Source organism: Tachypleus tridentatus, unplaced genomic scaffold (assembly GCF_004210375.1).
Source record: "Tachypleus tridentatus isolate NWPU-2018 unplaced genomic scaffold, ASM421037v1 Hic_cluster_2, whole genome shotgun sequence".
NCBI lineage: Eukaryota > Metazoa > Arthropoda > Merostomata > Xiphosura > Limulidae > Tachypleus > Tachypleus tridentatus.
The window spans coordinates 51119968-51147301 of record NW_027467782.1 but is presented as its reverse complement, the minus strand read 5'-3'; the positions used below and the strand labels follow the sequence as shown (position 1 = coordinate 51147301).

The 27334-nt window shown below is 32.1% G+C and overlaps 1 pseudogene across 1 annotated transcript in view; it reads right to left on the bottom strand.

Annotated features, from left to right (window-relative positions):
- Nucleotides 1-541: 541 nt before the first annotated feature.
- Nucleotides 542-27334, bottom strand: part of LOC143242317 (dual 3',5'-cyclic-AMP and -GMP phosphodiesterase 11A-like) — a 45197-nt pseudogene continuing 18404 nt past the window's right edge. Inside the window, exons 11-20 of the transcript XR_013022581.1 lie at nt 27124-27174; nt 22909-23055; nt 14420-14527; nt 13303-13412; nt 12593-12683; nt 12026-12126; nt 7840-7981; nt 6702-6776; nt 2781-2864; nt 542-1344 (exon numbers count right to left, since the gene is read on the bottom strand). The product of XR_013022581.1 is annotated as a dual 3',5'-cyclic-AMP and -GMP phosphodiesterase 11A-like (transcript). The remainder of the gene's footprint in view (nt 1345-2780; nt 2865-6701; nt 6777-7839; nt 7982-12025; nt 12127-12592; nt 12684-13302; nt 13413-14419; nt 14528-22908; nt 23056-27123; nt 27175-27334) is intronic.

The window sequence follows — 27334 nt, the reverse complement described above, 5'->3', positions numbered from 1 at the left end:
AAATTTATTTTCTGGTTCTAACAAACAGTAGAATTATGAGACGTTTTTTCTGGTTCTAACAAACAGTAGAATTATAAAAGTTTATTTTGTGGTTTTAACCAACAGCAGAATTTATAAGAGTATTTAATACTAGAATTTTATAATAAGAGTTCTGACATATATATTAATGTTCACACCTCTCTACAGAATCAACTGACTGGTTGTACATAAAACAAAACAGCAATGGTCTAGAGCTAATCCAAAACTATTAGGTTATGACCTGCCTGTGGACAGTATCATGTCTGTATCCTTGTTATAAGCCAAACAAGTGGACATTGATACTCAACACTTATCACTCAAAACATCCATTTTCACAAAATGTGCATTGTTCCCCTCTTTGGAGTACAGACACACTGCAAAACCAACGTATTTTTATTCCATATTAATTAGGGGAATTATCCCCCTTATGAGGTGTATTATGTATGATAAATTAATATTCTGTGTCTGAGTAACAGTTCCCTTTCTTTATAAACTACTGGTGAAGACTATGAAAAAAACGTAGTTTCATAAAGTAATTTATTAGAAATCTCGTCAACTCACTCTTGCTGTTAAACTGTAAAAAGTACACATCAGAATAGAAAAATATTCATCTTAAGTCAGGCAACAGTGTGAATATTTTATTAATTCCTGTACTTGAGAGAATAATTCAGTTTACAGCTATACACTGAGAGGAGACTAAATGTCTGTCATTTAAGGTATTAAATATTAAAATTCATGACAAGAAAACAGATACACTCAAATGAAGTGCAAAACACACTGAAAGTCAGTCTAAGTGAATCAGAGAAGCCATATTAAGAAAAGCAGAAAGCGATGTCAAGTTATAATAACAATTCTTCAGTTATGGTTTATCATATCACAAAAACATTCTTACCGATTTATCTTACAAGTACTCTCATTGGATGGCTTTGCAAGATACCAGTATTCTTATTGGTTGGTTTTACAACACATAATTTCTCTCATTGGCTTCTAATACAAACTGCTTTAACTAGCAATTGGTGGCTTTCAATGATAAAAGTTTTTCTTCAATGCCATCTTATTCAAATCAGTTGATATATTGAAATTACGTATTATTACAACGTTATTAAACATCAACCAGGAAAAGATAATAATATAGATGAGAAATAAAGGAAAAATTCACAGTGACAATTTGGTAGAACCTTATGAGGCACTAGTGTCCTGTCCATACAAACTACTACTGCCATTCGTTAGGCTTGTTCATCGAGATGCAAGAATTTTCCACTTGTCTCTGTTGGAAGCAGCTTCCATAGCCATTTCAATAAATCCATTGTTGACCTTTGACAATGCCTAAAAATGAAAGATCTCACTATGAAAACACATTTCAACACTAGTTCTAGAAGAAAAAATTCCCTCTTCAGCCATATTCAAATTTAAATATGTCTAAATTACAATGAAAAGAAACTAATCTCTAACACACTTCATGATGTAGAGGGATGAGTGAGATGTCTTGGTTGTGTAAATTAATAATTAAAAATGATGATTAATTAAATACATGAACATTCAACAGTATTGAATATACTAAGTGGTAGAAGACAGAATCAGAAAAGTTAATGTCATATTACCTTATACAACTGTAAACAGACAGAATCAATCCAGGTAACTTGTAGCTAGGGAGGTTAGTGTGTTCTTACCATATACAACTGTAAACATACAGAATCAATCCACGTAAATTGTAGTTAGGGATGTTAGTGTGATCTTACCTTATACAATGATAAACAAACAGAATCAATCCAGGTAACTTGTAGTTAGGTGATCTTACCTTATACAATGGTAAACAGACAGAATCAATCCAGGTAAGTTGTAGTTAGGTGATCTTACCTTATACAATGGTAAACAGACAGAATCAATCCAGGTAACTTGTAGTTAGGTGATCTTACCTTATACAATGGTAAACAGACAAAATCAATCCAGGTAGCTTGTAGTTAGGTGATCTTACCTTATACAATGGTAAACAGACAGAATCAATCCAGGTAACTTGTAGTTAGGGATGCCAGTGTGATCTTACCTTATACAATGGTAAACAAACAGAATCAATCCAGGTAACTTGTAGTTAGGTGATCTTACCTTATACAATGGTAAACAGACAGAATCAATCCAGGTAACTTGTAGTTAGGGATGTCAGTGTGATCTTACCTTATACAATGGTAAACAGACAGAATCAATCCAGGTAGCTTGTAGTTAGGTGATCTTACCTTATACAATGGTAAACAAAGAGAATCAATCCAGGTAACTTGTAGTTAGGTGATCTTACCTTATACAATGGTAAACAGACAGAATCAATCCAGGTAACTTGTAGATAGGTGATCTTACCTTATACAATGGTAAACAAACAGAATCAATCCAGGTAACTTGTAGTTAGGTGATCTTACCTTATACAATGGTAAACAGACAGAATCAATCCAGGTAACTTATAGTTAGGTGATCTTACCTTATACAATGGTAAACAAACAGAATCAATCCAGGTAACTTGTAGATAGGTGATCTTACCTTATACAATGGTAAACAAACAGAATCAATCCAGGTAACTTGTAGTTAGGTGATCTTACCTTATACAATGGTAAACAAACAGAATCAATCCAGGTAACTTGTAGTTAGGTGATCTTACCTTATACAATGGTAAACAGACAGAATCAATCCAGGTAACTTGTAGTTAGGTGATCTTACCTTATACAATGGTAAGCAGACAGAATCAATCCAGGTAACTTGTAGTTAGGTGATCTTACCTTATACAATGGTAAACAGACAGAATCAATCCAGGTAACTTGTAGCTGGGGTAATTCATGTTCCTTTTCTCTATCCATCAGAGCCTGGAAACATTTGATGTTGATGTAAGAAAACTTGCATCATTACATTGGTATAGTGGTTCTACCTAGCGTTAAGTTCGTCTGATTTGTAGGTCGTGTTCAACCTAGCTTTGCTGACTGTGCATAGTAGTCAGTTGATAAAATGTGACTTTAATCTAACTAGTTGACAAGATTAACTTTATTACTTGATGACAATTGACACTAACTTGTTACCGAATGTCACCAGACATTAACTTTCTTACCTAATGACACCAAAAATTAACTTTGTTACTTACTGATCTGAGACATTAAACTTGTTACGAATGACACCAGACATTAACTTTCTTACCTAATGACACAAGACATTAACTTTGTTACTTACTGATACGAGACATTAAACTTGTTACCGAATGACACCATAGATTAACTTTCTTATTTAATGACACCAAACATTAACTTTCTTACCTAATGACACCATATATTAACTTTCTTACCTAATGACACCAAACATTAACTTTCTTACCTAATGACACCATAGATTAACTTTCTTACCTAATCACACCATAGATTAACTTTCTTACCTAATGACACCAAACATTAATTAACTTTCTTACCTGATGACACCATAGATTAACTTTCTTACCTAATCACACCATAGATTAACTTTCTTACCTAATGACACCAAACATTAATTAACTTTCTTACCTGATGACACCATAGATTAACTTTGTTACTTAATGATACCAGACATAAACTTTCTTACCTAATGACACCAAACATTAACTTTCTTACCTAATGACACCAAACATTAACTTTGTTACTTAATGACGCAAACATTAATTTTCTTACCTAATGACGCCAAACATTAACTTTGTTACCTAATGATACCAAACATAAACTTTGTTACCTAATGATGCCAAACATTAACTTTCTTACTTAATGATACCAAACATTAACTTTCTTACCTAATGACACCAAACATAAACTTTCTTACCTAATGACACCATAGATTAACTTTCTTACCTAATGACACCAAACATTAACTTTCTTACCTAATGACACCAAACATTAACTTTGTTACTTAATGACACCAAACATTAACTTTGTTATCTAATGATACCAAACATAAACTTTCTTACCTAATGATACCAAACATTAACTTTCTTACCTAATGACACCATGGATTAACTTTCTTACCTAATGACACCAAACATTAATTAACTTTCTTAACTAATGACACCATGGATTAACTTTGTTACTTAATGACACCAGACATAAACTTTCTTACCTAATGACACCATAGATTAACTTTGTTACTTAATGACACCAGACATAAACGTTCTTACCTAATGACACCAAACATAAACTTTTTTACATGATGACACCATAGATTAACTTTGTTACTTAATGACACCAAACATAAACTTTCTTACATGATGACACCATGGATTAACTTTGTTACTTAATGACACCAGACATAAACTTTCTTACCTAATGATACCAAACATAAACTTTCTTACCTAATGACACCAAACATTAACTTTCTTACCTAATGACACCATGGATTAACTTTGTTACCTAATGACACCAGACATAAACTTTCTTACCTAATGACACCAAACATAAACTTTCTTACCTAATGACACCATAGATTAACTTTGTTACTTAATGACAGCAGACATAAACTTTCTTACCTAATGATACCAAACATAAACTTTCTTACCTAATGACACCAAACATTAACTTTCTTACCTAATGATACCAAACATTAATTTACTTTCTTACCTAATGACACCATAGATTAACTTTGTTACTTAATGACACCGGACATAAACTTTCTTACCTAATGACACCAAACATAAACTTTCTTACCTAATGACACCATAGATTAACTTTGTTACTTAATGACACCAAACATAAACTTTCTTACCTAATGACACCGAACATTAACTTTCTTACCTAATGACACCATGGATTAACTTTCTTACCTAATGACACCAAACATTAATTAACTTTCTTACCTGATGACACCATAGATTAACTTTGTTACTTAATGATACCAGACATAAACTTTCTTACCTAATGACACCAAACATTAACTTCTTACCTAATGATATCAAACATTAACTTTCTTACCTAATGACACCATAGATTAACTTTCTTACCTAATGACACCATAGACTAACTTTCTTACCTAATGACACCATAGATTAACTTTCTTACCTAATGACACCAGACATAAACTTTCTTACTTAATGACACCAGACATAAACTTTCTTACCTAATGACACCAGACATTAATTAACTTTCTTACCTAATGACACCATAGATTAACTTTGTTACGTAATGACACCAAACATTAACTTTCTTACCTAATGACACCATAGATTAACTTTGTTACTTAATGACACCAAACACAAAAACTTTCTTACCTAATGACACCAAACATAAACTTTCTTACCTAATGACACCAAACATTAATTAACTTTCTTACCTGATGACACCATAGATTAACTTTGTTACTTAATGATACCAGACATAAACTTTCTTACCTAATGACACCAAACATTAACTTTCTTACCTAATGATATCAAACATTAACTTTCTTACCTAATGACACCATAGATTAACTTTCTTACCTAATGACACCATAGACTAACTTTCTTACCTAATGACACCATAGATTAACTTTCTTACCTAATGACACCAGACATAAACTTTCTTACCTAATGACACCATAGATTAACTTTGTTACTTAATGACACCAGACATAAACTTTCTTACCTAATGACACCATAGATTAATTTGTTACTTAATGACACCAGACATAAACTTTCTTACCTAATGACACCAAACATTAACTTTCTTACCTAATGATACCAAACATAAACCTTCTTACCTAATGATACCAAACATTAACTTTCTTACCTAATGATACCAAACATAAACTTTCTTACCTAATGATACCAAACATTAACTTTCTTACCTAATGATACCAAACATTAACTTTCTTACCTAATGACACTAAACATTAACTTTCATACCTAATGATACCAAACATTAACTTTCTTACCTAATGACGCAAACATTAACTTTCTTACCTAATGATACCAAACATTAACTTTCTTACCTAATGACTTGTGACATTAACTTTGTTGTGTTATGATACCTGACTTTGACTTTGTTACCTAATGAAATCTGTAGGTTATTTAGTTTTATAGTTTTCCTAACATACAAGACTTGTGATTTATGTAGTTTTCTAGTTTTCTTAATACACAAGACTTGTGGTTTATGTAGTTCTGTAGTTTTCTTAACATACAAGACTTGTGGTTTGTGTAGTTTTCTTAATAAAACAACTTGCGGTTTCAGTAGTTTTGTAGTTTTCTTAATAAAAAGACTTGTGGTTTTTTTGTAGGTTTGTAGTTTTCTTAACATAAAAGATTTGTAGTTTATGTAGTTTTGTAGTTTTATTAACATACATGACTTGTGGTTCATATAGTTTTGTCGGTTTTTTAACCTACAAGATTTGTGGTTTATGTTGTCTTAAAGGTTTCTTAAGATAAGGAACTTGTGGTTTATGTAGTTTTGTATACATACAAGACTTGATTTATGTACTTTTCTTAACATAAACACTTGTGATTTATGTAATTTTCCTAACATACAAGACTTGTGGTTTATATAATTTTCTAGTTTTATTAACATACAAGACTTGTGCTTTATATAGTTTTCCTAACATAGAAGGCATGTGGTATATGTAGTTTTCTTTACATACAAGATTTGTAATTTATGTAAATTTGTAGTTTTCTTAACATGCAAGACTTGTGGTTTATGTAGTTTTGTCTGTCTTCTCATAAAACCAACCTGTGGCTGAATCTTCAATTGTTGCTTCTCTTTGTCACCTTGATCAAAAAATTCGTCAGTTACTAGTTTCGCCACCTAAAATTCAAAACAAAATATTACATTTTAGCAAACAATTGATTCACTTAATGATTGTTTCATATATTCACATTACCTGAACTGGCTTTAGGCACTTGTTCCTCATAAAAAGGCTTCTGTTTTAAAGACTGTGTTTATAATATTTTAATTCTGAAACTATAAAGTTGTTTATAAAACTATTTGTATCTTTAGTATCCATAAATCTAGATGTGTAGGTTAAGTTTCATTACACACTGTACTGCACACAGAACACTAACATAAAGAACACAAAATAGTAGGTTATCACCATAGTTTAACAGCTGTAAAAATACTTGATAGTACATTATCATCACAGTTTAACAACTGTAACAATGCTTGATAATGCATTATCATTATAGTTAAACAACTGTAACAATATTTTATAGTACATTATCACCATGGTTTAACAACTCTAACAATACTTGATAGTACATTATCACCATAGTTTAACAACTGTAACAATACTTGATAGTACATTATCACCATAGTTTAACAACTGTAACAATACTTTATCATACATTATCACCATGGTTTAACAACTCTAACGATGCTTAATATTACATTACCATCATGGTTTAACAACTGTAACAATATTTTATAGTACATTATCACCATGGTTTAACAACTCTAACAATACTTGATGGTACATTATCACCATGGTTTAACAACTCTAATGATGCTTAATATTACATTACCATCATGGTTTAACAACTGTAACAATATTTTAAAGTACATTATCACCATAGTTTAACAACTCTAACGATACTTAATATTACATTACCATCATAGTTTAACAACTGTAACAATATTTTATAGTACATTATCACCATAGTTTAACAACTGTAACAATACTTGATAGTACATTATCACCATAGTTTAACAACTCTAACGATACTTAGTATTACATTACCATCATAGTTTAACAACTTTAACAATATTTTATAGTACATTATCATCATAATTTAACAACTGTAACAATACTTTATACTACATTATCACCATAGTTTAACGACTGTAACAATGCATGTAAATGACCACTGGTTACCCTGTGCTGGATTGGCCAGGGTTTAGTACAGGCTCCCAGGTCACAGGCTGTCATCAACATGCTCTTCAGTATGTCCCGTTTCTCCTCTTCTTCCCACTCAAGTTCTCCAATGTCTATCAGAGTAAAAAACTTGCTTCGTAGTCTGGGGGAAAAAATTTTGGTAAGAATAATTAATAATGAGCAAAAACAAAGTTGAAATGTTGGTAAGTAACCTGTGTTATATAGGTGTATATAAGGTAGTACAATATTGTATAGTATTGTTGTTCCACAAGTAACCTGTGTTATATAGGTGTATATAAGGTAGTACAATATTGTATAGTATTGTTGTTCTACAAGTAACCTGTGTTATATAGGTGTATATAAGGTAGTACAATATTGTATAGTATTGTTGTTCTACAAGTAACCTGTGTTATATAGGTGTATATAAGGTAGTACAATATTGTATAGTATTGTTGTTCTACAAGTAATCTGTGTTATATAGGTGTATATAAGGTAGTACAATATTGTATAGTATTGTTGTTCTACAAGTAACCTGTGTTATATAGGTGTATATAAGGTAGTACAATATTGTATAGTATTGTTGTTCCACAAGTAACCTGTGTTATATAGGTGTATATAAGGTAGTACAATATTGTATAGTATTGTTGTTCCACAAGTAATCTGTGTTATATAGGTGTATATAAGGTAGTACAATATTGTATAGTATTGTTGTTCCACAAGAAACCTGTGTTATATAGGTGTATATAAGGTAGTACAATATTGTATAGTATTGTTGTTCCACAAGTAACCTGTGTTATATAGGTGTATATAAGGTAGTACAATATTGTATAGTATTGTTGTTCCACAAGTAACCTGTGTTATATAGGTGTATATAAGGTAGTACAATATTGTATAGTATTGTTGTTCCACAAGTAATCTGTGTTATATAGGTGTATATAAGGTAGTACAATATTGTATAGTATTGTTGTTCCACAAGTAACCTGTGTTATATAGGTGTATATAAGGTAGTACAATATTGTATAGTATTGTTGTTCTACAAGTAATCTGTGTTATATAGGTGTATATAAGGTAGTACAATATTGTATAGTATTGTTGTTCGACAAGTAATCTGTGCTATATAGGTGTATATAAGGTAGTACAACATTGTATAGTATTGTTGTTCTACAAGTAATCTGTGTTATATAGGTGTATATAAGGTAGTACAATATTGTATAGTATTGTTGTTTGACAAGTAATCTGTGTTATATAGGTGTATATAAGGTAGTACCATATTGTATAGTATTGTTGTTCCACAAGTAACCTGTGTTATATAGGTGTATATAAGGTAGTACAATATTGTATAGTATTGTTGTTCTACAAGTAATCTGTGTTATATAGGTGTATATAAGGTAGTACCATATTGTATAGTATTGTTGTTCTACAAGTAATCTGTGTTATATAGGTGTATATAAGGTAGTACAATATTGTATAGTATTGTTGTTTGACAAGTAATCTGTGTTATATAGGTGTATATAAGGTAGTACAATATTGTATAGTATTGTTGTTCCACAAGTAACCTGTGTTATATAGGTGTATATAAGGTAGTACCATATTGTATAGTATTGTTGTTCCACAAGTAATCTGTGTTATATAGGTGTATATAAGGTAGTACCATATTGTATAGTATTGTTGTTCCACAAGTAACCTGTGTTATATAGGTGTATATAAGGTAGTACAATATTGTATAGTATTGTTGTTCTACAAGTAATCTGTATTACATAGGTGTATATAAGGTAGTACAATATTGTATAGTATTGTTGTTCCACAAGTAACCTGTGTTATATAGGTGTATATAAGGTAGTACAACATTGTATAGTATTGTTGTTCCACAAGTAATCTGTGTTATATAGGTGTATATAAGGTAGTACAACATTGTATAGTATTGTTGTTCTACAAGTAATCTGTGTTATATAGGTGTATATAAGGTAGTACCATATTGTATAGTATTGTTGTTCCACAAGTAATCTGTGTTATATAGGTGTATATAAGGTAGTACAATATTGTATAGTATTGTTGTTCTACAAGTAATCTGTGTTATATAGGTGTATATAAGGTAGTACCATATTGTATAGTATTGTTGTTCCACAAGTAACCTGTGTTATATAGGTGTATATAAGGTAGTACAATATTGTATAGTATTGTTGTTCTACAAGTAATCTGTGTTATATAGGTGTATATAAGGTAGTACAATATTGTATAGTATTGTTGTTCCACAAGTAACCTGTGTTATATAGGTGTATATAAGGTAGTACAACATTGTATAGTATTGTTGTTCCACAAGTAACCTGTGTTATATAGGTGTATATAAGGTAGTACAATATTGTATAGTATTGTTGTTCTACAAGTAATCTGTATTACATAGGTGTATATAAGGTAGTACAATATTGTATAGTATTGTTGTTCCACAAGTAATCTGTGTTATATAGGTGTATATAAGGTAGTACAACATTGTATAGTATTGTTGTTCCACAAGTAACCTGTGTTATATAGGTGTATATAAGGTAGTACAACATTGTATAGTATTGTTGTTCCACAAGTAACCTGTGTTATATAGGTGTATATAAGGTAGTACAACATTGTATAGTATTGTTGTTCCACAAGTAACCTGTGCTATATAGGTGTATATAAGGCAGTACAATATTGTATAGTATTGTTGTTCCACAAGTAACCTGTGCTATATAGGTGTATCTAAGGTGGTACAATATTGTATAGTATTGTTGTTCCACAAGTAATCTGTGTTATATAGGTGTATATAAGGTAGTACAATATTGTATAGTATTGTTGTTCCACAAGTAATCTGTGTTATATAGGTGTATATAAGGTAGTACAATATTGTATAGTATTGTTGTTCCACAAGTAACCTGTGCTATATAGGTGTATATAAGGTAGTACAATATTGTATAGTATTGTTGTTCCACAAGTAACCTGTGTTATATAGGTGTATATAAGGTAGTACAATATTGTATAGTATTGTTGTTACACAAGTAATCTGTGTTATATATATGTATATAAGCTAGTACAATATTGTATAGTATTGTTGTTCCACAAGTAACCTGTGCTATATAGGTGTATATAAGGTAGTACAATATTGTATAGTATTGTTGTTCCACAAGTAACCTGTGCTATATAGGTGTATATAAGGTAGTACAATATTGTATAGTATTGTTGTTCCACAAGTAATCTGTGTTATATAGGTGTATATAAGGTAGTACAATATTGTATAGTATTGTTGTTCCACAAGTAATCTGTGCTATATAGGTGTATATAAGGTAGTACAATATTGTATAGTATTGTTGTTCCACAAGTAATCTGTGTTATATAGGTGTATATAAGGTAGTACAATATTGTATAGTATTGTTGTTCCACAAGTAATCTGAGTTATATAGGTGTATATAAGGTACTACAATATTGTATAGTATTGTTGTTACACAAGTAATCTGTGTTATATATATGTATATAAGCTAGTACAATATTGTATAGTATTGTTGTTCCACAAGTAACCTGTGCTATATAGGTGTATATAAGGTAGTACAATATTGTATAGTGTTGTTGTTACACAAGTAACCTGTGCTATATAGGTGTATATAAGGTAGTACAATATTGTATAGTGTTGTTGTTACACAAGTAACCTGTGCTATATAGGTGTATATAAGGTAGTACAATATTGTATAGTGTTGTTGTTTCACCAATATGGTGTGTGATACATATATAAAAATAAGTGTAATATGAATTATTGTATACTGTTGAGAAATTATATTTTTACCCAAATGTGGAATATTTTCTACTTTATATGCATCACTAAATTGTATCTTGTAAGGTTTATGATGATAAGATTCAGGTTTCGATACCTATGATGGCACAGTACAGGTAGCCCACTGTGGGGTTGGCACTCAGCAACAAATACACTGTGTATGAGAGGCAGAGTTTAACTTCTTATAAACTAATTGAACTTTAACCAAAATTGTGAGATATGTGTTCATTGCAATGATGCTTTTATATCCAAGTCTTGTTCTGTCTGAAGATGGTTATACTTGTACTAGTTTCATATCTATTTGCTACATAAATTAAACAGAATCTATTAAGATATATTTATACTAAAAGACAAGGTTTCTAATCCTTTTCTCTATCACACTTGAGATTTTCTTACTGGAAGTAGGTAGAAAGATCTGTAGCCAGTATGGCATTCTTCAGAACATTCATAACTCTGCTGTAGTCATCAGAACTCAGAGATTCAAAGATGTTGTGTCCCTTTCACAAATAAAACACAAGAAGAAATAAGTTCCAATATATCCTTAAGCTTCTGATGCTTTCAGTGTAAACATTTACATGATATTTAACCAAAATATACTGTGTTCGAAAGTTGTCAGGTTGTTCCCAAAATATTCCAATGAAGGGCAGTTCGTAGCATTCGTATGATAAATACAATATAATTGATCATATACTTTTTATAGTTTACAAACAAATCATGCACTGGAAGAGATTATTTTTGTCACAGAACAATAATGTGATATAAAAAGAAAGATTCTATAGCTGTTCTTGAAGTCAGATAACAGGGATACGATATTCTATTATGACAAATATTTACCATAGCAACACTGGTTTGAAAGTAAAATAACATTTCACATAATAAATATATTATAGCAACATTTAATATTTGTTGTGATGACAAATAAGTTTGTTATTATTTGCTATAGTTAAATTAAAAAGTCCTTACTTCACTCGATAAAATCATAACAGCGTGGTTAAAGTGGTGTTGTTCCATTGTTGCTTTATTTCCATACAGGAGAGCCAAAGCTGAGCCACTTCTGCATGGTGCAATAAATATAGATGGTGTAGTGAACAATGAATTAAAATATGGATGGCAAAGTGAACAATAAGTTAATATATAGATGACATAGTAAATAATAAATTAAAATATATATAGTATAGTAAACAATGAATTAAAATATACACAGTATAGTGAACAATAAATTAAAATATATATAGTATAGTAAACAATGAATTAAAATATACACAGTATAGTGAACAATAAATTAAAATATACATAGTATAGTAAACAATAAATTAAAATATACACAGTATAGTAAACAATAAATTAAAATATGGATGGCATAGTAAACAATAAAGCAAATTATGAATGGCACAGTAAACAATAAATTAAAATATGCACAGTGTAGTAATCAATGAATTAAAATATGGATGGCATGGTAAACAATAAATTAAAATATGGATGGCATAGTAAACAATAAATTAAAATATGGATGGCAAAGTGAACAATGCATTAAAATATAGATGGTATAGTAAACAATGAATTAAAATATGGATGGCATAGTAAACAATAAATTATAATATACACGGCAAAGTCAACAATAATTTCTATGTGGTTTATTATATTCGTCAAATGAAATCTAATTGAACTCTCACTTTTCTTGGAATGCATTATTTGTTCCTCTGTGGTCCAGATCGTGACACAGACAACCAACCATCATTCCCAGTACTTCCAGTTCTGTCAGGATAGACTTGAGTCCACAGTTCTGAAATATAACATACAGACCCAGTTGAGGTAAAAGTATTGCAATCTAGTTTATACTGAAAATAAAACTATAATATTTTCTGATATTAACTGAGTAATAAATTTATACAAACTAATAGAGAGATTAATAGAAACTAAGTAATTGGTTAGTACAAACTTGTTTGTTTGTTTTGAATTTCGTGCAAAGCTACTCGAGGGCTATCTCGTAGCCGTAACTAATTTAGCAGTGTAAGGCTGCTAGTCATCACCACCTACCACCAACTCTTTGAGAGGTTAATAGAAATTAATTAAGTGATTAGTAAAAACTATGTGACAGGTTAATATAAACTAATTAAGTGGTTAGTACAAACTATGTGAGAGGTTAATAGAAACTAATTAAGTGGTTAGTACAAACTATATGAGAGGTTAATAGAAACTAATTAAGTGGTTAGTACAAAGTATATGAGAGATTAATAGAAACTAATTAAGTGGTTAGTACAAACTATATGAGAGGTTAATAGAAACTAATTAAGTGGTTGGTACAAACTATGTGAGAGGTTAATAGAAACTAATTAAGTGGTTAGTACAAACTATATGAGAGGTTACTAGAAACTAATTAAGTGGTTAGTACGAACTATGTGAAAGGTTACTAGAAACTAATTAAGTGGTTAGTACGAACTATGTGAGAGGTTAAAAGAAATTAGGTAAGTAGTTGATACCAACTATTTACAATGCAATAGAATTCATAACAATGTCTCAATAAACCACACTTGGTACAGTGTAATTATTATTAGATTCCTATTATGACAATGAGTGGTCAGAATATGAAATTAGTCACTTTACTACTTCGTAATTTATTTATTTGTATTACTGTAGAAACGTAAATTAATAATAATATATATTATTTTCTATATATATCAGTTTCTATATAACTAATTACAATTTAAAGAATGCTCTGACTTATAGAGTTGGAGAACTTGCATGGTGTAAATCAGCAACTTTGGGTTTTGTAAATAAAAAAAAACCTACCACTAAGATTGAGAAGAAAACCTGAGCGACGTTGAAGGCATGACGCCAGTTGTGGTACGGTATATTTCGGTAGTTCTTTCTCACAGTTGTAAGAAACAGACAAAGTGCCTGTAATACAGTGTGAAAACACACATCACGTAATGTATCGAACATGTTTTATCATAATAACATCCAGAGAAGATGTAAAAATAAATGTTGTGACTCAAATATTTTTGTTTACTGTTAAATGGAAATATGGTAAATTTCTCTTCATTAATGGAGGTCAAAACACAAGGTATTAAAAATGTAGAAAACATCCAACTAACACTAAAGTGTCTCCACTAACAGTTATAAACTTACATCCAACTAACATCAGAGTGTCTCCACTAACAGTTATAAACTTCCATCCAACTAACATCAGAGTGTCTAGTAACAGTTATAAACTTCCATCCAACTAACATCAGAGTGTCTAGTAACAGTTAATAACTTACATCCAACTAACACCAGAGTGTCTCCAGTAACAGTTATAAACTTATATCCAACTAACATCAGAGTGTCTCCACTAACAGTTATAAACTTACATCCAACTAACACCAGAGTGTCTCCAGTAACAGTTATTAACTTACATACATCTAACATTAGAGTATCCCATACTAACAGTTATTAACTTACATCCAACTAACATTGCAGTGTCTCCTACTAACAGTTATTAACTTACATCTAACAAACATTAGAGTGTCTCCTACCAACAGTTGTTAACTTACATCCAACTAACATTAGAGTGTCTCCTAGTAACAGTTATAAACTTACATCCAAATAACATCAGAGTGTCTCCAGTAACAGTTATAAACTTACATCCATCTAACATCAGTGTCTCCAGTAACAGTTATTAACTTACATCCAACTAATATCAGAGTGTCTTCAGTAACAGTTATAAACTTACATCCAACTAACACCAGAGTGTCTCCAGTAACAGTTATAAACTTACATCCAACTAACACCAGAGTGCCTCCAGTAACAGTCATAAATTTACATCCAAATAACACCAGAGTGTCTCCAGTAACAGTTATAAACCTACATCCAACTAACACCAGAGCATCTAGTAACAGTTTATAACTTACATCCAACTAACATCAGAGTGTCTCCTAGTAACAGTTATAAACTTACATCCAACTAACATCAGAGTCTCTAGTAACAGTTATAAACTTACATCTAACTAACATCAGAGTTTCTAGTAACAGTTACAAACTTACATCCAACTAACACCAGAGTGTCTCCAGTCACAGTTATAAACTTACATCCAACTAACACCAAAGTGTCTCCAGTAACAGTTATAAACCTACATCCAACTAACACCAGAGTGTCTTCAGTAACAGTTATAAACTTACATCCAACAAACACCAGAGTATCTCCAGTAACAGTTATAAACTTACATCCAACTAACTTCAGAGTGTCTCCAGTAACAGTTATAAACTTACATCCAACTAACATCAGGTGTCTAGTAACAGTTAATAACTTACATCCAACTAACATCAGAGTGTCTAGTAACAGTTATTAACTTACATCCAACTAACATCAGAGTATCTCCAGTAACAGTTATAAACTTACATTTAACTAACAATAGTGTCTCCAGTAACAGTTATATACTTACATCCAACTAACATCAGAGTGTCTCCAGTAACAGTTATAAACTTACATCCAACTAATTTCAGTGTCTCCAGTAACAGTTATAAACTTACATCCAACTAACATAAGAGTCTCTAGTAACAGTTATAAACTTACATCCAACTAACATCAGAGTGTCTAGTAACAGTTTATAACTTACATCCAACTAACAGCAGAGTGTCTCCACTAACAGTTATAAACTTACATCCAACTAACATCAGAGTGTCTGGTAACAGTTATAAACTTACATCCATCTAACATCAGAGCGTCTCCAGTAACAGTTATTAACTTACATTTAACTAACATTAGTGTCTCCAGTAACAGTTATATACTTACATCCAACTAACATCAGAGTGTCTCCAGTAACAGTTATAAACTTACATCCAACTAACTTCAGTGTCTCCAGTAACAGTTATAAACTTACATCCAACTAACATAAGAGTCTCTAGTAACAGTTATAAACTTACATCCAACTAACATAAGAGTGTCTCGTAACAGTTAATAACTTACATGCAACTAACATCAGAGTGTCTCCAGTAACAGTTATAAACTTACATACAACTAACATCAGAGTGTCTAGTAACAGTTATAAACTTACATCCATCTAACATCAGAGCGTCTAGTAACAGTTATAAACTTACATCCATCTAACATCAGGCGTCTCAGTAACAGTTATTAACTTACATCCATCTAACATCAGAGCGTCTCCAGTAACAGTTATAAACTTACATCCAACTAACATCAGAGTGTCTCCAGTAACAGTTATAAACTTACATCCAACTAACATCAGAGTGTCTCCACTAACAGTTATAAACTTCCATCCAACTAACATCAGAGTGTCTAGTAACAGTTATAAACTTCCATCCAACTAACATCAGAGTGTCTAGTAACAGTTAATAACTTACATCCAACTAACACCAGAGTGTCTCCAGTAACAGTTATAAACTTATATCCAACTAACATCAGAGTGTCTCCACTAACAGTTATAAACTTACATCCAACTAACACCAGAGTGTCTCCAGTAACAGTTATTAACTTACATCATCTAACATTAGAGTATCCCATACTAACAGTTATTAACTTACATCCAACTAACATTGCAGTGTCTCCTACTAACAGTTATTAACTTACATCTAACAAACATTAGAGTGTCTCCTACCAACAGTTGTTAACTTACATCCAACTAACATTAGAGTGTCTCCTAGTAACAGTTATAAACTTACATCCAAATAACATCAGAGTGTCTCCAGTAACAGTTATAAACTTACATCCATCTAACATCAGTGTCTCCAGTAACAGTTATTAACTTACATCCAACTAATATCAGAGTGTCTTCAGTAACAGCTATAAACTTACATCCAACTAACACCAGAGTGTCTCCAGTAACAGTTATAAACTTACATCCAACTAACACCAGAGTGCCTCCAGTAACAGTCATAAATTTACATCCAAATAACACCAGAGTGTCTCCAGTAACAGTTATAAACCTACATCCAACTAACACAAGAGCATCTAGTAACAGTTTATAACTTACATCCAACTAACATCAGAGTGTCTCCTAGTAACAGTTATAAACTTACATCCAACTAACATCAGAGTCTCTAGTAACAGTTATAAACTTACATCTAACTAACATCAGAGTTTCTAGTAACAGTTACAAACTTACATCCAACTAACACCAGAGTGTCTCCAGTCACAGTTATAAACTTACATCCAACTAACACCAAAGTGTCTCCAGTAACAGTTATAAACCTACATCCAACTAACACCAGAGTGTCTTCAGTAACAGTTATAAACTTACATCCAACAAACACCAGAGTATCTCCAGTAACAGTTATAAACTTACATCCAACTAACTTCAGAGTGTCTCCAGTAACAGTTATAAACTTACATCCAACTAACATCAGAGTGTCTAGTAACAGTTAATAACTTACATCCAACTAACATCAGAATGTCTAGTAACAGTTATTAACTTACATCCAACTAACATCAGAGTATCTCCAGTAACAGTTATAAACTTACATTTAACTAACAATAGTGTCTCCAGTAACAGTTATATACTTACATCCAACTAACATCAGAGTGTCTCCAGTAACAGTTATAAACTTACATCCAACTAACTTCAGTGTCTCCAGTAACAGTTATAAACTTACATCCAACTAACATAAGAGTCTCTAGTAACAGTTATAAACTTACATCCAACTAACATCAGAGTGTCTAGTAACAGTTTATAACTTACATCCAACTAACAGCAGAGTGTCTCCACTAACAGTTATAAACTTACATCCAACTAACATCAGAGTGTCTAGTAACAGTTATAAACTTACATCCATCTAACATCAGAGCGTCTCCAGTAACAGTTATTAACTTACATTTAACTAACATTAGTGTCTCCAGTAACAGTTATATACTTACATGCAACTAACATCAGAGTGTCTCCAGTAACAGTTATAAACTTACATCCAACTAACATCAGAGTGTCTCCACTAACAGTTATAAACTTACATCCAACTAACATAAGAGTCTCTAGTAACAGTTATAAACTTACATCCAACTAACATAAGAGTGTCTCGTAACAGTTAATAACTTACATGCAACTAACATCAGAGTGTCTCCAGTAACAGTTATAAACTTACATACAACTAACATCAGAGTGTCTAGTAACAGTTATAAACTTACATCCATCTAACATCAGAGCGTCTAGTAACAGTTATAAACTTACATCCATCTAACATCAGAGCGTCTCCAGTAACAGTTATTAACTTACATCCATCTAACATCAGAGCGTCTCCAGTAACAGTTATAAACTTACATCCAACTAACATCAGAGTGTCTCCAGTAACAGTTATAAACTTACATCCAACTAACTTCAGTGTCTCCAGTAACAGTTATAAACTTACATCCAACTAACATAAGAGTCTCTAGTAACAGTTATAAACTTACATCCAACTAACATCAGAGTGTCTAGTAACAGTTTATAACTTACATCCAACTAACAGCAGAGTGTCTCCACTAACAGTTATAAACTTACATCCAACTAACATCAGAGTGTCTAGTAACAGTTATAAACTTACATCCATCTAACATCAGAGTGTCTCCAGTAACAGTTATAAACTTACATTTAACTAACATTAGTGTCTCCAGTAACAGTTATATACTTACATCCAACTAACATCAGAGTGTCTCAAGTAACAGTTATAAACTTACATCCAACTAACTTCAGTGTCTCCAGTAACAGTTATAAACTTACATCCAACTAACATAAGAGTCTCTAGTAACAGTTATAAACTTACATCCAACTAACATAAGAGTGTCTCGTAACAGTTAATAACTTACATGCAACTAACATCAGAGTGTCTCCAGTAACAGTTATAAACTTACATACAACTAACATCAGAGTGTCTAGTAACAGTTATAAACTTACATCCATCTAACATCAGAGCGTCTAGTAACAGTTATAAACTTACATCCATCTAACATCAGAGCGTCTCCAGTAACAGTTATTAACTTACATGCAACTAACATCAGAGTGTCTCCAGTAACAGTTATAAACTTACATCCAACTAACATCAGAGTGTCTCCAGTAACAGTTATAAACTTACATCCAACTAACTTCAGTGTCTCCAGTAACAGTTATAAACTTACATCCAACTAACATAAGAGTCTCTAGTAACAGTTATAAACTTACATCCAACTAACATCAGAGTGTCTAGTAACAGTTTATAACTTACATCCAACTAACAGCAGAGTGTCTCCACTAACAGTTATAAACTTACATCCAACTAACATCAGAGTGTCTAGTAACAGTTATAAACTTACATCCATCTAACATCAGAGTGTCTCCAGTAACAGTTATAAACTTACATTTAACTAACATTAGTGTCTCCAGTAACAGTTATATACTTACATCCAACTAACATCAGAGTGTCTCCAGTAACAGTTATAAACTTACATCCAACTAACTTCAGTGTCTCCAGTAACAGTTATAAACTTACATCCAACTAACATAAGAGTGTCTCGTAACAGTTAATAACTTACATGCAACTAACATCAGAGTGTCTCCAGTAACAGTTATAAACTTACATACAACTAACATCAGAGTGTCTCCAGTAACAGTTATTAACTTACATACATCTAACATTAGAGTATCCCATAGTAACAGTTATAAACTTACATACAACTAACATCAGAGTGTCTCCAGTAACAGTTATTAACTTACATACATCTAACATTAGAGTATCCCATAGTAACAGTTATTAACTTACATCCAACTAACATTAGAGTGTCTCCTACTAACAGTTAATAACTTACATCCAACTAACATTAGAGCGTCTCCTACTAACAGTTATTAACTTACATGCAACTAACATCAGAGTGTTTCTAGTAACAGTTATTAACTTACATCCAACTAATATTAGAGTGTCTCCTAGTAACAGTTGTTAACTTACATCCAACTAACATCTGAGTGTCTCCAGTAACAGTTATAAACTTACATCCAACTAACACCAGAGTGTCTAGTAACAGTCATAAACTTACATCCAACTAACACCAGAGTGTCTCCAGTAACAGTTATTAACTTACATACATCTAACATTAGAGTATCCCATAGTAACAGTTATTAACTTACATCCAACTAACATTAGAGTGTCTCCTACTAACAGTTAATAACTTACATCCAACTAATATTAGAGTGTCTCCTAGTAACAGTTGTTAACTTACATCCAACTAACATCTGAATGTCTCCAGTAACAGTTATAAACTTACATCCAATTAACATCATAGTGTCTCTAATAACATTTATTAACTTACATCCAACTAACAGTAGAGTGTTCCGTACTAACAGTTATTAACTTACATCCAACTAACATTAGAGTGTCTCCTAATAACAGTTGTTAACTTACATCCAATTAACATTATAGTGTCTTCTACTTACAGTTATTAACACATGCAACTAACATCAGAGTGTTTCTAGTAACAGTTATTAACTTACATGCATCTAACAGTAGAGTGTCTCGTACTAACAGTTATTAACTTACATCCAACTAACATTAGAGTGTCTCCTACTAACAGTTATTAACTTACATCCAACTGACATTGGAGTGTTTCCTACTAACAGTTATTAACTTACATCCAACTGACATTGGAGTGTTTCCTACTAACAGTTGTTAACTTACATCCAACTAACATTCGAGTGTCTCCTAGTAACAGTTGTTAACTTACATCCAACTGACATTGGAGTGTTTCCTACTAACAGTTATTAACTTACATCCAACTGACATTGAGTGTTTCCTACTAACAGTTGTTAACTTACATCCAACTAACAGTGTCTCCTAGTAACAGTTGTTAACTTACATCCAACTAACATTAGTGTCTCCTAGTAACAGTTGTTAACTTACATCCAAATAACAGTGTCTCCTACTAACAGTTATTAGCTTAGATCCAACTAACAGTAGAGTGTCTCCTAGTAACATTTGTTAACTTACGTCAAACTGACATTACAGTGTCTTCTAACAACACTTATTAAATTACAACCAACTGTCAGTATCTTACATTACAATGTTTCTTAATAACAGTTATTAAATTACACCCTACTGTCAGTATCTTACATTACAGTGTCTTCTAACAACAGTTATTACATTACACCCTACTGTCAGTATCTTACATTACAATGTTTCTTAATAACAGTTATTAAATTACACCAAACTATAAGTAACTGACATTACAATGTCTTCTAACAACAGTTATTACATTACACCCTACTGTCAGTATCTTATATTACAATGTTTCTTAATAACAGTTATTAAATTACACCAAACTGTAAGTAACTGACATTACAATGTCTTCTAACAACAGTTATTAAATTAAACCAAACTGTATCTGAAATTACAATGTCTTCTAACAACAGTTATTACATTACACCTTACTGTCAGTATCTTATATTACAATGTTTCTTAATAACAGTTATTAAATTACAGGAAACTGTATCTGACATTACAATGTCTTCTAACAACAGTTATTACATTACACCCTACTGTCAGTATCTTATATTACAATGTTTCTTAATAACAGTTATTAAATTACACCAAACTGTACTGACATTACAATGTCTTCTAACAACAGTTATTACATCAGACTTTACTGTCAATATCTTACATTACAATGTTTCTTAATAACAGTTATTAAATTACACCAAACTGTACTGACATTACAATGTCTTCTAACAAGTGTTATTACATCAGACCCTACTGTCAATATCTTATATTACAATGTTTCTTAATAACAGTTATTAAATTACACCAAACTGTACTGACATTACAATGTCTTCTAACAAGAGTTATTACATCAGACCCTACTGTCAATATCTTACATTACAATGTTTCTTAATAACAGTTGTTAAATTACACCAAACTGTAAGTAACTGACATTACACTGTTCCTTAACAACAGCTTTAAATTACACCCAACTGCACGTATCAGACATTACAATGTTCCTTAACAACAGTTATTAGATTACACACAACTGTAAGTACCTTACATTAGAATATTTCCTTGCAACAGTTATTAAATGACACCCAATTGCAAGTATTTCACTTCACATTTTTCAGAGCAGTTGTTACTAAACCACAACTCCTTTTGTCTTCTTTGCTTTCTAGATTCCACACAACATAAAACTTCATCTTTATCGAGTTTGTGTTTGTGTTTTTCTTATAACAAAGCCACATCGGGCTATCTGCTGAGCCCACTGAGGGGAATCGAACCTCTGATTTTAGCGTTATAATTCCGGAGACATACCACTGTACTAGTGAAGGGCTATCTTTATCGAACTACTAGTGTTCTGACACTCACTGTCTCGTCAATATTGAACTTTGATAAGAGATCCAAGTCCTCGAACATCTGGATAGCTGCTATCACCATCTCATCTGATGTCAAAGAGAAGTCATCAAACTTCGTACTTCTCAGTTGCCAGCTGCTCACCTGCGCCACCTGACGGTCCTGGTTATTTAGCGGCAAAGTGATATTTTCATTAGATAACACAGAACACGTTAGTAGGTTCGGTTAATGCTTAGAATCAATGCAACATTAAAATGAACTGTATATATCTTTATGGTTAACCAGTTAATCTATACCAACTTCGACTATTTTAAGGAATAAACCTAACCAATAAAACATCAGTGTTGAAACTAGATAACATGTGTTAGTGATGAGAGTTTTTACATCCATTGTAATAATACTTTCTTTGTGTTGTCTAATAATAAAACAGAAGTTTACGTTAAAGATAGACAATTATTATAATAAACTATTTTTGTCACGTGACTATCATAAACAAAATTTCAGCTATATTCACGTGGCTATTATACAAAATGATTTTTTTTTTGTTACGTGACTATCACAAACAGTTTCAGTTATATTTCGATTTTTTTATTATGTTAATGTCATAAACAATTTCGGCTTCATTCACGTGACCATTATGAGAAGTGTTTCGGTTTTCGTAACAGTTGTAAAAAATACATTCAGAATATCTGATCATACCAGAGAAAACACGTGACAAAACGTACTGTCCCAAGTTTTAATTCGTCTGACACTGATCGTCCAAATGTTCCTCACTGGTACTAGGTTGTTTTACAAAATCATTCGCTGTTGCACAATTAGGGCATGTGTCTAAAGCACCCTCTCGTGTGCAAATATGTTATCATACACTCCCACTGTTACAAAACATTTGTTTTAATAAACTCTAAGCTGTTAAGCAGTCGACTGGATTTATAGGCACTGAGATAACTAAATGCTATGAGGCTTAGCAAGTCCTTTGCAATGCCTTAATAATGTTTCTTACGACAAATAATACCTTAATTAGTTTTGTGCTGGAGAGAACAAATTTTATAAAACATTGGTTGAAAAAAGTTGCTCTTTCCTAAACTAAAAACATAAAATCAAGACTTTCATTCTTGATAGAAGTTAGTAACTTTCATTTTCGGTTAGGCTTAATAATTTTAGGTATAAATCAGTGGATGGTAAACAAACAAGGCTTAACACAACCGACTCTGTGATTTTGTATTTACTTACTTCTAGGTCGTATTTATCGTTCAGCGACATACAGTTTAACTTTTAGAAAAAAATATTTGTAAACTGGAACCTGGATATTTAATATTTATGAATATATAAACACTGATATAAATAATTATTGAAACACGCAAGTGTTACAATGGTTAAGAGTAACTAGCTGATGGATTTATTAATGTTACAAAACAATATCATGGAGAATAAGTAACAACGTTTCACAACAGTTTTCACGCCACCATACAATGTACGATATTGTTCATCACGTCTTGTAGTACATCTCATATATTGTTCATCACGTCTTGTAGTACATCTCATATATTGTTCATCACGTCTTGTAGTACACCTCATATATTGTTCATCACGTCTTGTAGTACATCTCATATATTGTTCATCACGTCTTGTAGTACATCTCATATATTGTTCATCACGTCTTGTAGTACATCTCATACATTGTTTCTCACGCCTTGTAGTACATATAATATATTGTTCCTCACGCCTTGTAGTACATCTCATATATTGTTCCTCACGCCTTGTAGTACATCTCATACAATGTTTCTCACGCCTTGTAGTACATCTCATATATTGTTCCTCACGCCTTGTAGTACATCTCATACATTGTTCCTCACGCCTTGTAGTACATCTCATATATTGTTCCTCACGCCTTGTAGTACATCTTATATATTGTTCCTCACGCCTTGTAGTACATCTCATATATTGTTCCTCATGCCTTGTAGTACATCTCATATATTGTTCCTCACGTCTTGTACTACATTTCATACATTGTCCCTCACGCCTTGTAGTACATCTCATATATTGTTCCTCACGCCTTGTAGTACATCTCATATATTGTTCCTCACGCCTTGTAGTACATCTCATATATTGTTCCTCACGCCTTGTAGTACATTTCATACATTGTCCCTCACGCCTTGTAGTACATCTCATATATTGTTCCTCACGCCTTGTAGTACATCTCATATATTGTTTCTCACGCCTTGTAGTACATCTCATATATTGTTCCTCATGCCTTGTAGTACATCTCATATATTGTTCCTCACGTCTTGTAGTACATCTCATATATTGTTCCTCACGCCTTGTAGTACATCTCATACATTGTTCCTCACGCCTTGTAGTACATCTCATATATTGTTCCTCACGCCTTGTAGTACATCTTATATATTGTTCCTCACGCCTTGTAGTACATCTCATATATTGTTCCTCACGCCTTGTAGTACATCTCATATATTGTTCCTCACGCCTTGTAGTACATTTCATACATTGTCCCTCACGCCTTGTAGTACATCTCATATATTGTTCCTCACGCCTTGTAGTACATCTCATATATTGTTCCTCACGCCTTGTAGTACATCTCATATATTGTTCCTCACGCCTTGTAGTACATTTCATACATTGTCCCTCACTCCTTGTAGTACATCTCATATATTGTTCCTCACGCCTTGTAGTACATCTCATATATTGTTCCTCACGCCTTGTAGTACATCTCATATATTGTTCCTCACGCCTTGTAGTACATTTCATACATTGTTCCTCACGCCTTGTAGTACATTTCATACATTATCCCTCACGCCTTGTAGTACATCTCATATATTGTTCCTCACGCCTTGTAGTACATCTCATATATTGTTCCTCACGCCTTGTAGTACATCTCATACATTGTTCCTCACGCCTTGTAGTACATCTCATACATTGTTCCTCACGCCTTGTGGTACATCTCATATATTGTTCCTCACGCCTTGTAGTACATCTCATATATTGTTCCTCACGCCTTGTAGTACATCTCATATGTTGTTCCTCACGCCTTGTAGTACATCTCATATATTGTTCCTCACGCCTTGTAGTACATCTCATATTTCTACCGGTTGACTTAATTACTTTTCCCACTTTTACATAAATCCGTGTATCCCTAAGAATGTTTATATCAGGGCTTTGTACAGACTAAGATATTGTTTCACCACATTTACTGTATGCTTGAAATCACCTTATTCCTGGAACGTGAATTCTCATCTGATGAACAGTGCTTCTTGAGATTAGAATCTACCTGTACCCATCAGCAGCTAGTGTGCTATCAATTTTGTTAGATCACCGATAATGTCAGACTTGTATTAATTCTCCATCATGTTTCACTATAGATGTTGTACATTGATTACGAGTGGATTAATTTATCCAATGTCCATTTCAACCTTTTGTCTCACTTACCTCTTCTCATCAGGGTTTTCGAGCAGTTATACACAAAGTGAGACCATTTCATGCTAATAGGTAATTTGTTCTACTCCATATAACATTTACACCAGTATTTACAATGAGGTTGTAGGCAGTATCTAAACTAGACCTTTGTCTATCCAGTAAATAACACATCCTTAGATACTTCAGTTTGCTTTAGAAGAGTTCCAGTATTCCACTTTGACCACTTCTATTAATGGCAGCGCCAGTTTGAAAGTCTTAAAAAAGTTCTTACCAAAAGTATTGCCACAATATTTTCCCATGGAATATCCTTGGCCAGACAAAACTCTGATTTCTACACGCTTGTCCTCGAAGATATTTCACTCTTGAGAACCATGACTGAAACAACACTACCACTACTGGGCATAGTTTTCCTGCTTGTACTTTACGGTGCAAGATATCAACATGTAACTGTAACTCCGTTGAAATTAACTTTGATACGAATAAGTGATACCTTTTATGTACCATTTGTCTCTTATACCTCTCTCCTCAGCTTTCCTATAGAACTTTAAACAACAATAATATGGTAATAAAGACGAGTTTCACCGTTTGAGTGAAATGTAAAACATTTGTTCTACTACTTTAGTTATTTCTTGACATCTACATTCTAACGTCTCATATACACAGAAACAAATATTACTCTCATTTTAAAGTTATTTCATATTCTGTTGACAATCAATAATATTGTGACACAAGTTTACTTCAAAAACCTCAATGTGCATGTTATTACTGAATGGAAACGTAAAGAAATACGCTTAATCTTACCAAGTATTTCTTGATATCTTTGGGAGTTGCCGTAGCATGATAAGAAATAACCTGTAACAGAATACTCAAGTTAGGCTTAATAACAAACTATCTTGATATTATCGGAGGATAAAGTAGCATGATAAGAGATAACCTGTAACAGAATAATCAAGTTAGGCTTAATACCAAACTATCTTAATATTATCTGAGGATATAGTAGCATGATAAGAGA